This window comes from Trachurus trachurus, assembly GCF_905171665.1.
Source record: "Trachurus trachurus genome assembly, chromosome: 11".
Lineage (NCBI taxonomy): Eukaryota > Metazoa > Chordata > Actinopteri > Carangiformes > Carangidae > Trachurus > Trachurus trachurus.
In genome coordinates this window covers 18,456,077-18,468,384 of record NC_139904.1, presented here as the reverse complement: position 1 = coordinate 18,468,384, position 12,308 = coordinate 18,456,077, and the positions used below count along the sequence as shown (strand labels likewise).

The window sequence follows — 12,308 nt, the reverse complement described above, 5'->3', positions numbered from 1 at the left end:
CTACACGCCTCATGAAATAACTATCAGCTGTGAAAACTTTTAAGGAGGCACTCCTCTTGTAAGAATGCAAGGCCCATGCACCCACTACCAAAACCACACGTATGCTCTCAGATGGAAAAACATATGTATCTGCATGCAATGGACACACACACACACACACAGCGTCCCACCCACACAAAGGCAATATTCCCGGGAACTGCAAGTGGGTGTTTCCTAGGAACGAAAAAGGTCAAGTGCTCACATGTGAGATGTCGATGGGCTTTAAAAGCACTGAAGTCTTCATCGTGGCTGCTGGAACAATGCACCTCCAGGTCATATTTCTCCTTCCTCTTTTAGTTTGTCAGTTATAGAGACTTCAAAATCTGCCTCTGTTGAATTAATTCACTGGCCAAATTAAAATCAAGAGCTGATGATGGTACTTGAGCAAAGGTAGATAGAGTAGAAGTTGTGGAGAAAAACGAAAAATGAACCTTGTGGTGGCTCTAGAGGAAAAAATCAAGTCATTAGGACACGTTGTCTGGGAACCGTGAGTGTCTGTATCAGATTTCATGGCCATCCATCAAGTAGATGTTGAGATAAATCACTGAAAACTTTGACCTGCAGACGACACTAGAAGGAGAGTCAAACGATTACCACGGTCACATCATCGAGGAACCATGACGTGTCGAGATGACCGCCGCATGTTTCCCATCCCTGGCCCAAGAGACGACATGAGATGTTTCCTTTAAACTCTCTAAACTGTGTCCCGGAGCAAAACAGTTAAAAAAAATAATTGATCACAGATCAAGAGACAAGATCATCAAGAAAAAAGTAATTGTTCTAAAGAAATATTTGAGCTGCTGTTTGGTTGCTTGACAAGACAAGTCTCAGAGTTTAGTCAAATGAGTCAAATTAAGATGCTTGATAATATCATCGCCATGGGGTAGAAACTGAGCGAATACAGTTTCTGTGCTGATCATTATCAGGTTGTTGTTTTGACCTATGTTGATAAGTTGATGAGTCAGTTCCAGTTCCTGCTCCTCAAACTGGAAGATTTGGTGTTTTTCCTTGTGTTGTATGACAGTAAACTTTTAGGATTTGGGACTTTTGGTCGGATAAAACGAGGCATTCAAAGACTCTGTGAAACTGAAGTTCAGAGGCAACGCTTAAGGCTCAATAAAGAAAATAATGAAAATAAGTGTTAGTTGTTTGTAGCCTCATGTTACCCTCCTCTAAAGTGTTCAGGTGATGCTGATGTTAATTAAAAATCACATCCACTTAACGTCAACATCATGGTGTTGTGTTTTAGTAGTTTGGAGAGGGGGGGGGGGGGGGGGGACCCAATAAAACAAGGGAACGTCTGAATTTCCTCCAAACCACACAGTCATAATTTCTTTAATGAGACTTTGGAGAGAAAGAGGAATAAATGACTTTGTGTGTGTGTGTGTGTGTGTGTGTGTGTGTGCTTGTCCCTACATGTGTGAGGCAGAGAAAGTGGGAGATGGAGAGAGAGAGACAGAGAGACAGACAGAAACAAGAGAGGGAGAGGGAAAAACAAAAAAAGGCCAAGACCGAGGGAGCAGATGCGGGGAATGAAAAGCCGGCTGGGGTAAAGTAGAGAGAAGGTGAGGGAGAGCCTGTGTGTGAGAGTCTGGGAACAGACGCCGGTCCTGCATCCCTGCAGCCCGTCTCGGCTTGGCACAAACACACTGCCCCCTCGTCTCCAGCCCCCTTCAAACAGCTTAACCACGGCCCAAACAGGCTGGCAGGGAAGCAAAGCACTTCCACTTAACCATATCAAAGTCAGCCTGGCGCGGCACTGAAAGAACATTTAGCCCTGAAAAACGCCTTTTTTTTTCTTTCTTTCCCTTCCTCCTCAGAAAACAGCATGAGCAGCCGAGGGAAAAGCCTCGCTGCAGGCTGCGATGGTTATATGGGCGAAAGATTTTCCCCTCGTTTTGTTTTTATTTTCAAGTGCACTGAGGCTGAGAATTGAAGGCTTGTGATGTCGAAGGGGGAGGAAACTGTTGTTTTTGATCAACTTGGACTACATGCAGCTGAAGAGATAACATCAGCTCAGTTGGCAGGATTTTAAAAAGGAGCTGGATTTTTTTTTTTAAATATTAACACTTTTCTACCTCCCCAAAAAAGTGGTTTGCAGACCATCTGGCAGGTAGAAGCGCTGATAACGATTGGAAATATCTCCTGACAGAACAGAGGAGGCTGCTTTCTTCACAGACTAACCCTGCTGCTGCTGCTGCTGCTGTGTTTATCTGCTCTGCTTCAGCTGCCAGATCCACTGTAGGTGGTATCCATGAACAACACAGGACAAAAGACCTGATGCCCTTTGACCCCCTCGTCCTCCTCAACAAACCTGGAGGGGCATTTTTAAAATCACTGACCTGGTTTCTTTCTCTCACATTTCACATGCAGCATCACGAGTGTGTGTGTGTGTGTGTGTGTGTGTGTGTTGTGTGTGTTTGTGTGTGTCTCTCTCTGTCATCTGGAGGAGCACACACCCACATGCACTGATACACACTCACACACTGACAGAAAGCTCCACAATAACATTCAAAGTTGTTGCACACACGTCTCCAGCAAAACACAAAACGCCTTCAAGGGTAAAACATCACCAACAAACTGTAGGCTACATCATCTGTCAACAGGACTCACTGACAAGTCGACAGCTCACGACAAAACACATCAAACTGAGTGTGTTGCAGTCACCAAAATCTCCACTGTTTCATTGCACTTTTTGAGTCCAACTTTATTAAAATGACAGGAAAGCGTGAAACCAGCATACAGACCATGATACAGACCATGATACACCATAAGATTACCCCTGATTGAGCAATAGGTTCATATGAGGAAACTGCTTCATAAAGGAGCCGGTTTGGTTGTTTATGTGAGTTTATCTTAGTGAAATCAGCCCACGCCTCGCTCTGATCCACTAACCCACTGCCCCGGAGAACAAGCTTTACTCCATTTACCCCGGAGACAGGAGGTCCTCCCCCGTCCCCCACCACCACCACCACCAACACCACAGTCCTCACACCTCGCTAGTCCACTTTCACTGAACGCATTCAGCTCTCAGGAAGTTGCGATGCTCGGACTTACCTCTCCAAAAAACTTCACACAAGTGGCTCCTCAGTGGCGTCTGTGGCCGTCTACCTGCGCCTCTCCATCCATGCGCAAACAGAAAACAGTAAAAAGAAAAAAATAGAGAGAAAGTGCAGAAATCTCACTGCGGCTCAGGATGCAAATTTAAAAAAAAAAAAAAGAGTCTTTCAGTTCCCCAGAAAAGAAAAAAAAAGATGAGCCGATCGCCCAAATGAGCAATGGGTGTTCGAGGTTTTGTTTCCCTGATCGAGTCTCGACGCAGCGTCCGTTCACACAGCAGCAAACACTGAACCCCCTTCACACACATTCCAGTTTGCGTTAGCGGCGCTCCTCCCGTTCAACGGCGCAGCCAATCAGAGGCTGAGGATGTCACGGGGAGGGCGGGGTCGCTCTGTTTTTGTATTCAACCCCCCCCCCCCCCCATCCTCAACTCTCCCTTGTTGTGTGTGAGTGGTGGTGGGCTTCTGCGCGTCCACGCGTATGTCTGTGAATGTGCACGCCACCTGATAGCATAAATTAGACTTGGAGTGTGCCCTGTCTGTCCCTCTCTTTGTCTGTCTGTCTGTGTCTCTCCCACCAAACAAATCATGTCACATCAAGCTTTATCAGCAGCTTTACATTTCCTTGAGCGTATATCCTCCTGCTTTCACAAGGAAACGAGCTAAAATAAGAGGAAATTTATTATTTTATTTATTTTATTATTTTTTTCACAATAATAATGAATCGTATTAAGATGTTTTTATGTATGAAGTATGAAAATTGATCTTAAAAACAGACACTGTCCATAGGCTCCAGGCGACCAAAATCCTCGTTTCTTGGTCCAAAAAGTGCTGACATGACCTCAGCATCTGCTATATCACTGCTCACACATGCAGAGTTTTTAGTGTAGTACTGTACTGTCTGCTACAGGCCTTATGGCTGGTCCGTCCTCTGCTCTACTTACACATGAGTCCAGCCTGGGGGAGTGAGGGGGACCAAATTTAACCAGCTGTCACCTTATGAACTGTCTCTAATATTTCTCTTTGCTGGGCCATTTTTGGACGGAGAAGCCTTCCAGCCTTTTAGGTGTAAATTTAGACCTTCCAAAGTTCGCTTTGACAATAAACACAACTCCTGAATTTAGTGGTTGAATGAAGTTGAACTTTGACCTCAGCTGGATCGTTCTGCGACGAGAGCAAATGTACGTAGAAAAAAAAGGTGAATTTGTCCTTGTATAAAATTATGGTGTGATTATCTGTGATCACACAGTATAAAACAACAGGGGAGGTGGGCTTCTTCCAAATTGCAATCCGTTCACCTCCAGCATATACAGGTTCACAGTGAGTGTTTTTTCCCTGGACAGCAAGCGACTCACAAATTAAATTACATGCAAGGGGAGCCATGAGAAAGACAAACGCCTCCATCTTTAGAAACACACCGGTGCTGCTGTTCGAGGGTTGCAGGAAAATACATCTCTGTGGTGCGACTTATGAAGAGTGACTCGTCTTGAAGCGCTCCTGCCAGCATAATTGCCCTCCATAAGTGGATATGCTGTTCCGCCGAGTCCATACAAATCCAATTCAGTTCACCCTTCCACGAAGCAAAGGGAGCATAAAATGGCCTGCCCCTTTTAATCCATCAGTTTGGTATTAGTAGAGGAAGGGATTTCATAATGACTCGTTGATATGATTAATCTCAAACACAGGCTTTTTTTTGTGTGTGTCATGCTGCTTCAGTGTGACTACAGCTTCAGCCTGAAAATTAACTTTGTGCCTTCAATTCAGACTCAGAGAGAAACATTTTTTTGTTGAGATGAGAAATCTGTCCCTCGAGGGTTACTGGTGACAAATCAAAGCTGGTAAAAGACATAACGGCTGAGAAAATGGCTTCAGTGGTAGAAATCAGAGGTGGACAGAGGAAGCTGCATACTCTGTTTAAATGATGAAGTGAGCAAAGGTCACTATAGAAAACATCAGATTGAAATCTCTGGAAAAAACTTAAGTTAGGATAATTTTTGCCAAATTGCCGTTTCCAAGATGAGGGAAGATCATTCACACTGAGACATCTGCTCATTGAGCTTATTGCTGGTGCTTAAGAGTGAGTGAGGAAGTCAGTGGAGAGGTGCACAGAGTAACAAGTGAAAGAAATGCTTGTAAAGGAATAGTTGCATTTTTGGAGATCCTCTGACACACTTTGTCTGACATTTCCTTGAAGTTTGAAGAAATACTCTGCTCAAGCTGCCAAATAACTTCAGTCACTCACCTTAAAAACCTGACCCTGCAGAGCTTTTATACCCAAGTCTTTAATTTAATTCCACACTTTACTTTCTAAAAAATATAAAGCCACAGTGACAACAGTGACTTTTTTTTAGCCACAGGCTGAATCGGTCTTTCATCTGCATTGTACAATGAAATAACACATTCAGGAAACTATGAAGGGTTTTCATAACCCCCTCAGCTAACATTAACACTCAGACACACTTGCACATGTACATGCACATGCACCCCTCTTTCTTCTTCCTAGACACTCAGCTGCTGAACAGCTCAGCCTGTAATTATGGCTGTCATCCACAGCCCCTGACTAGCAGCTATATTTACAGGAGAGCCGGTGCACACATGCACATACACACACACAAAGAGAAGAGCACGCACACACAGACTGCAGAACAAATACACACATGCACACAGATACATAATCAACTATTTATGGACATTGCAAGAATCACAGCAACAGGTAATTCAACATGAACAAACAGTAATGTCAGAAGTGTATGGACCTTCTCTCCTGTTTCCAGATCAAAGAAATTCCAAAATGACAGTGAAATTAAAACCAAAAAAAAAAAGACCTAATCACACAACTGAACAAATGCTGATATTGTACAACTACAAAACATATGATGAGGAAAATCAAAAATGTTGATATTGTTACACAAAATCAGCAGTGCTTGTAAACTGTTTGTCGCCGGGAGTTTATTCATACCTGCTCTGGTTATGTAATATCTGCATCCAGAAAGTTTGCTTTCTTTCATAAAACACTGAGAGCAAACATCTGTGCCGATTTCTTAATCACACAAAGTGTGTTTGCAGCGATATCCCTGCTTTCCTCCTCCAGTCCCTAAAGTGGTCCAACTCAAACAAGTACTTACTCTCTTAAAACATGTAAGACTAACAAAATGTTGCTCAGTGTCTGAGTTTGATACATGAACCTCAATAAAACTATTCATTTTCTTTGCTCCTTGTGCACAACCAGATGTAGATCACTGGACAGTGGACATACATCACCAGCACTACAGCTACATGTATATGCCCCCATTCATAAATTCACACACATAAACATACATTTATGTTATACTGAAAATGGAAAATGTCACTAAAGCCTCAGTGTAGCAGAAGACATTGGTGTAAATATATAGCCTACTATAAATACATTTTATTACATCTGTTTAATATATACACTCATTCATACACAACACTATGAATGAAACCACCTCCCACTGACCTCTGTACTGGCCACCACTGCTGTTGGTCACCACCACTGACCTCCTGCTCCACGTGTAGCGTGGCATTGAATCACCTTCCTGTCACTTGCACTATCTTCAGTTATATTTCATTTTCATTTTTTAAGTCTTTATTCTTTCCTCTTCCCCTTTTCTCTCCACATTTTGTTGTCACTGCCCAACCTCGTCTGACCACTAAACCAGAGTGAGTCAGAAAGGCCACATGACTGGAGGGCAGGAAGGTCAAGGCTAAGGGATGTACAGGCACAGCTGACGCTATGTGTGTGTGTGTGTGTGTGTGTGTGTGTGTGTGTGTGTGTGTGTGTGTGTGTGTGTGTGTGTGTGTATTGAGTGAGAGTGTATCGCACTAAAATATCAGAGGAAAATGCTGAGCACCGCCTCCTCTCAGGTTACTGGTCTTCTTTAGGTTCACTCATTGTTGGACTTTCCCTGTTGTAAATGCCAAAGTGAAATACTAACATTTTTAACTCAACTCTTCATCTGTTTATGACAGAAATGCTTAATAAACACACATGCACGTATGCGTCTCTGAATGCAGAGGTGTGTTTACTGTGTTGCTAACTAAATTATACATCAAAAGCTTCAGTATGTCTGTACTAAGTTGCACATTACCCTGTGACTTTCTGAGTCAGAGTTGAACCAATTACAGGCTGTGCATAAGGCAGTGGTACAGTCAGCCTGTAATGACAGGTTGTGTGTTGCAGGTAGAGTCTCTCCCCTGAGGGGCTCGAATTCGCGTCATAGCAGACGGCAGGTGAGTGCCAACAACATCATCCCACTCGTGATTACATTCAGGAACCTGGCAAGGCAACGATATGTGATATGATTTCCTTTTCAAGTCTTGTTTTCTTAATCTGTTTTAAAGAATTTGTTTCTGATTTTCAATCTGCTTGAGGCACCTCTGCAGCTGCCTCTCAGCTTTTTAACATCATTTAGCTCATTGTGTGGAAAGTCAGACATGTAGCACACTGAGAGTCAAATATTTCTCCAAGAGGTTGGTGGAGACCAAAACTGAGCGATATCGTGAATGTGTACTGGATTTACATTTGTCTGTTGGCCTGAATCTCAAGAACTCAAAATGATTGCTAATGCTAATGTTGCTCTGTTTCTGCAAAAATCTGCAACTGTTATAACAACTTCATAAGGTGAATTTAGGCTGTAAAATGTGATATGGCAAAACTGGAACTGGACCATTCAGAAGCATCTCACTGTTGACTGTAGGCTATGTCCAAAGGTCCATGGTTGACATAATTGACAATGCATATTTACTCAGGAGCCGTATCTAAATAGCTAACAATTCTTAGTACTAATATTTCCATTATATCCATGTGCCCTCATATAAATAATGATACACTGTCATGGATTTAACAACCAGCTGTGAATCAGGTAGAAAACATCAGCTGAGCTTCAAACTAGAGAGCTCCAAATCATAAAATCACACACAGGGAACAACTTTCTGCAAGTCAATATTTTTATTTTTACTCACTGAATCTCTCTCATACTGTACTTCTGCGTTCAATTATAATTGAAACTTATAAGGTGTATGGCTTATACAGTTTATAAGGCAACACACTTGAGCCCATGCAGCTGCCCAGGTTGCCCCTTGATGAAGAGCCACGGGTGGTCCGTTTCATTTTGTGCTTTGAACCAGATTACCTCATTGTGAGAGAGGTTTCAAACCACTAAGCGTAAACCTTGCATGCCCAGCAGTGTTGCCAGCAGCACAGACTGTCATGGTAACGGTGTGAGAACAGAAAAGGAAAGGTTAGCAGTGCAGTGAATCTGCCCTCTCAGACATAAGCCACATGTAAACATCTGTAACCAAAAAAGCTGAGCTATGTTCACAAAGAAAGAAAGAAAGATTTCTTCTCTTGCATCAGCTGTTGCACCATTAAAAATTCACCTACAGCTGGTTTTCTCTCTGTTTCTATCCCATTCTTTCTCGTTTTTTCTGTGAAAGCTGCAGAAAATAATAATAGTTGGCGTCTTTTGGCTAAAGTAGGTCAGTGGAGCCAACTGTCAGAAGCAGGAAGAGAGAGATGCGGAGCCGTAATATGCCAGCTACAGTAGGTCCCCTCAGGTCAGAGCTATTCCCAACACAGAGCGACCACTGACGCACAAACTACACCACTACTGTCTGTAAGTTGTATTGCTGTGGACAGAGACGACAACTGTGGCCAGACAGTGGAGGTGTATGTGTGGGTGGACTGTCAGTATATTAATGTTCAAGTCGCAAGACAACGCTTTTGTGTGTGTGTGTGTGTGTATTTGTGAGGTTAAGAAGGGACGGGTCAGTGCATGTGTGTGTGTGTTTTACAGTAGGGCAAACGCTACACACTCTTGAACCACATTATCCCATGAAATCACTGACAAGCCTGTTTCTCACTAAGAGAGAAGGAAGGAAAAGAAAGGAGTCTCTACAGCTCGTGTATGTTCAGCCTCAGTGTGTGTGAGCCTGTTTGAACTTGACGTTAGTAAGGAGAGTAATGTTTCCTTTTGCCTGAGTGATTAGGTTTAATAGATGAAGACCCAGTACACAATACTTAATCATGTCACCAAACCATACCACATTACAAGGAAATTTTCACTATTTCATATTATCTCATTATTTTATGTATTTGTTGTGTTTTAAAGTTGACATGCCTGGACAGGATAAACCACATCATTTAATAAAATGTTAGATTCAAACTTTTGATTTGACTAAACCAGATTGACCTTTTGAAACTCTGCTAGTAAACATCTTAAAGCTGTTTCTCAGCTGTCTAATTAAAAGCTAACATCTGCATAAACAGGAAGTCGCTGTAGCTTTGTATGTTTGCATGTTTGAATGTTGTGACCTCTGCATACAAACATATGTGTTTACATTGGGTCAGCATTTGCAGTGTTCCTTCATAAAGGGGAGAACAAAAAACGTTTCTTTCTATTAAGTGTATCATCAGCAAAACCTTTTCTAGTTTGAGGTGGGATGTTGTGAATTTTGTGATACACAATTTCATATCTTTCTAATATACTTCATAATTACAGTAAACTGTAAATGTCAGGTCGGATATTTTTGACTTGGTGACTCATTGGCCTAATTTACACATTATGTTTTGATTTCATTTGGAGAAACACCCGATATAATTGTAAAATTGGCCAATTTTGAAGCAACCTCAACATCTATTATAGTATTTGATAAATGCATGATAATCAAAGGTGCATGAAAGCTCTCATCATAGAAGAACAAGGTTTCAGTATCTCTAATACACTTAATTCCTCATAGTAACACCGTTCTTCTTGTACATCTATATATATAAATACTAAGCTGCAGATGGTTCCCTGTACGAATAAATCATCTCCCTCCCAGCTTTCCAGTTGGTGGAGCAGGACTCCTGAGCCTCGGTGGGCACCGTGTCAGCTCAGAGGAGGATACTGTTTCCTGGTCTTTGCGGCACACAGCGTGTACAGACAAGAGACTGGGAGAGAAATGGATTTGTGAAATCTGACCCGGCTTCTAGTCTTGCAGCCTTCTCCTTGAGCTCTGGATATCATGCTAATGCCTCGTGTATGTGTATGACTGTGTGTGTGTGTGTGTGTGTGCGAGTGAGCTTGTGGTGGGGGTGGGGGTGCGTCCCCTGCTTCACCCTCTAGGCGGGAGATGAAAGCTGGTACAGTAGAAGTGAGACAGACTTCATGTCATCAGCATGATAAGATCAGAGCTGCTCAGGGCTCAAAAATCAAACAATCACAAAATATTTGGCTATATTTGGTTTAAAAACATATAAATTACGATCATGTTGTGTTAACAACGACCTGGCAACATAGAAATAAACTATTTTCCAGTAGCTCGACAACTTTGCAGGAAATGTTTTAGACAAGGTACCTCGTCTTCATAGCGTTAATGCTTCTTGGATTACCAGAGGAATGCTTTTCTACTTGTTGCCAGAAAAGTTCCTGTGCAGTGAAAAATGAGACGTAAATTTGGTGTGTCACATGCCTCCTTTAAAATATGCCAACATGCTGTGTTGTGCCTTCACATTTTGTGGTTTATTTGTTCGCTCCTTAAATCTCAGGTGTTAAGATAAGAGCATTAAAGAAAAGCTGTGGAGTGAAGGTTTTAAGAGCAGCAAGGTGAAAACACTACATCAAAGCTTTAACCACATTCAGGTGTAGGCTACTGTCAGGATTACACTGTTAGGTTTATTCAAATATGCATCTATAACTCATCTCGGTAGCTTAAAAACTCTCTAAGTCTGCGTAACAGGAGAAGGAAACGCCCATTAAAATCTGATCAGTGATTGACATGTCAGTGCACCAGAGTAAGATTTTAAAAACCTGACCAAAAAAAAAAAGAAAGAGAAGAAAGAAACACAAACAAAAGCTGCTGAGCCCTGCAATTAGTGGTTTTGTCGTGTAATTGGTGGTCAGGGGCGGAGCAGAAACACATCCTATTGCTCAAAGAACAGGAACAATATGGGACATTCCTGCATGACAGCAGATAAACTTTTCCAAACCTAGTACAACAAACTGTATCAGATGACAGCGATCCAGACCAGGTGAAACACATAAAACTGCAAATCATCGACATGCAACACATTTAAAAGGCTCTTCACGTCGACATGACAAAGGAAGCCTTATTTCTACAAGGTTTCGCGACTATAAATATCAAGATGCTGCGAGGAAACCTGCCGGCCGAGTCCTGTGGTGTTAATGGCTGAGACATTTCCAGGAGCTCCACTCTTGTGACTCAAAGTAGCTTTTTATGGTTCTTGACCTGACCCAGTTAATCAAACACTGGTTTGTTTATACACCAAACATCGACCCTTCAGTGCGGCCACGGCACCATCGATCTCCTACTCAACTGTATTTTGCCTGTCATTAAAACCTTACAGCTCCTTACTACTGCTCTCCTCAGGGACACACTAATCTCTTGTACTCTGCTCCCTGCTTCCTACTTCTCTGCTGACCACATGAGTAAACTATCAGAGCAAAACCAGACTCTTTGAATTACTCTTAGGGAGGAAGAAGGAGTTAAAGAAGCTATTGTGTTTATTTTGGTCTCTTTTTCATTTCAAAAAGAGGGCTGTGCAAGTTTATGTGTGGGGGGTTAAAGTGTGATAACAGGGGAAGAAAGCAGAGTTGTGTTTGTGTTAATGTGTGTAAAACCACTTGACTGTAGTTTCTGTGAGCTCTGAATACAAAATCATTCAGGTCATATAGGAGTTCATGCAGAGCAAGGATGGGTAAACATCGGCACTGAGCATCCTATCCTCCTCTAACATTTGACAGAAATTTCCACCTAATTTTTATCAAAGCTCAACACAAATCGTGTTTCATCTTGTCGAAACCACAAAACTGTGAATATTTGCAATTTTCATATTTCAATCTCTCACCCTCTCTCAACATTTGACCTTTACACTTGTGAAAACACTCATAAATAAGCTGCTTTTAGAGCATCTAAGACAAAGTCCTAAGTTTTTCTCTGTGCATGATCTGCAGCAACTGCAGCAGCAGCAGCAGCCAAGACGCCTAGGGACCCCAATGACCTGAAAAGCCAAAATGTTGATCCATGTCAACCTATCTTTAAAGGGTCAGTTGACCCAAATAATAAAACTTACAAACAAAAATACATTTTCTCGCCTACTTCTGGTGGTAGCCGGTCACTGATCTGAAATATCTGTTTCTGAGCTTTCTAAAAGTCTGTTTTATCGACTGTTTCTAGGACCGAGAAAAA

General features: G+C 42.2%; 1 protein-coding gene across 2 annotated transcripts in view; it reads right to left on the bottom strand.

The window, feature by feature from the left end:
• ripor2 (RHO family interacting cell polarization regulator 2) overlaps positions 1 to 12,308 on the bottom strand; it is a 55,888-nt gene that overhangs the window by 40,141 nt on the left and 3,439 nt on the right. The window contains exon 1 of one of the 2 annotated variants that reach the window (XM_083982304.1): positions 3,097 to 3,368. The exons of the other annotated variant lie outside the window; for it this stretch is intronic. The gene's annotated coding sequence lies outside the window, so the exon portion shown is untranslated. Of the gene's footprint in view, positions 1 to 3,096; positions 3,369 to 12,308 lie in introns of those variants that run through there. 2 annotated transcript variants of the gene reach the window in all.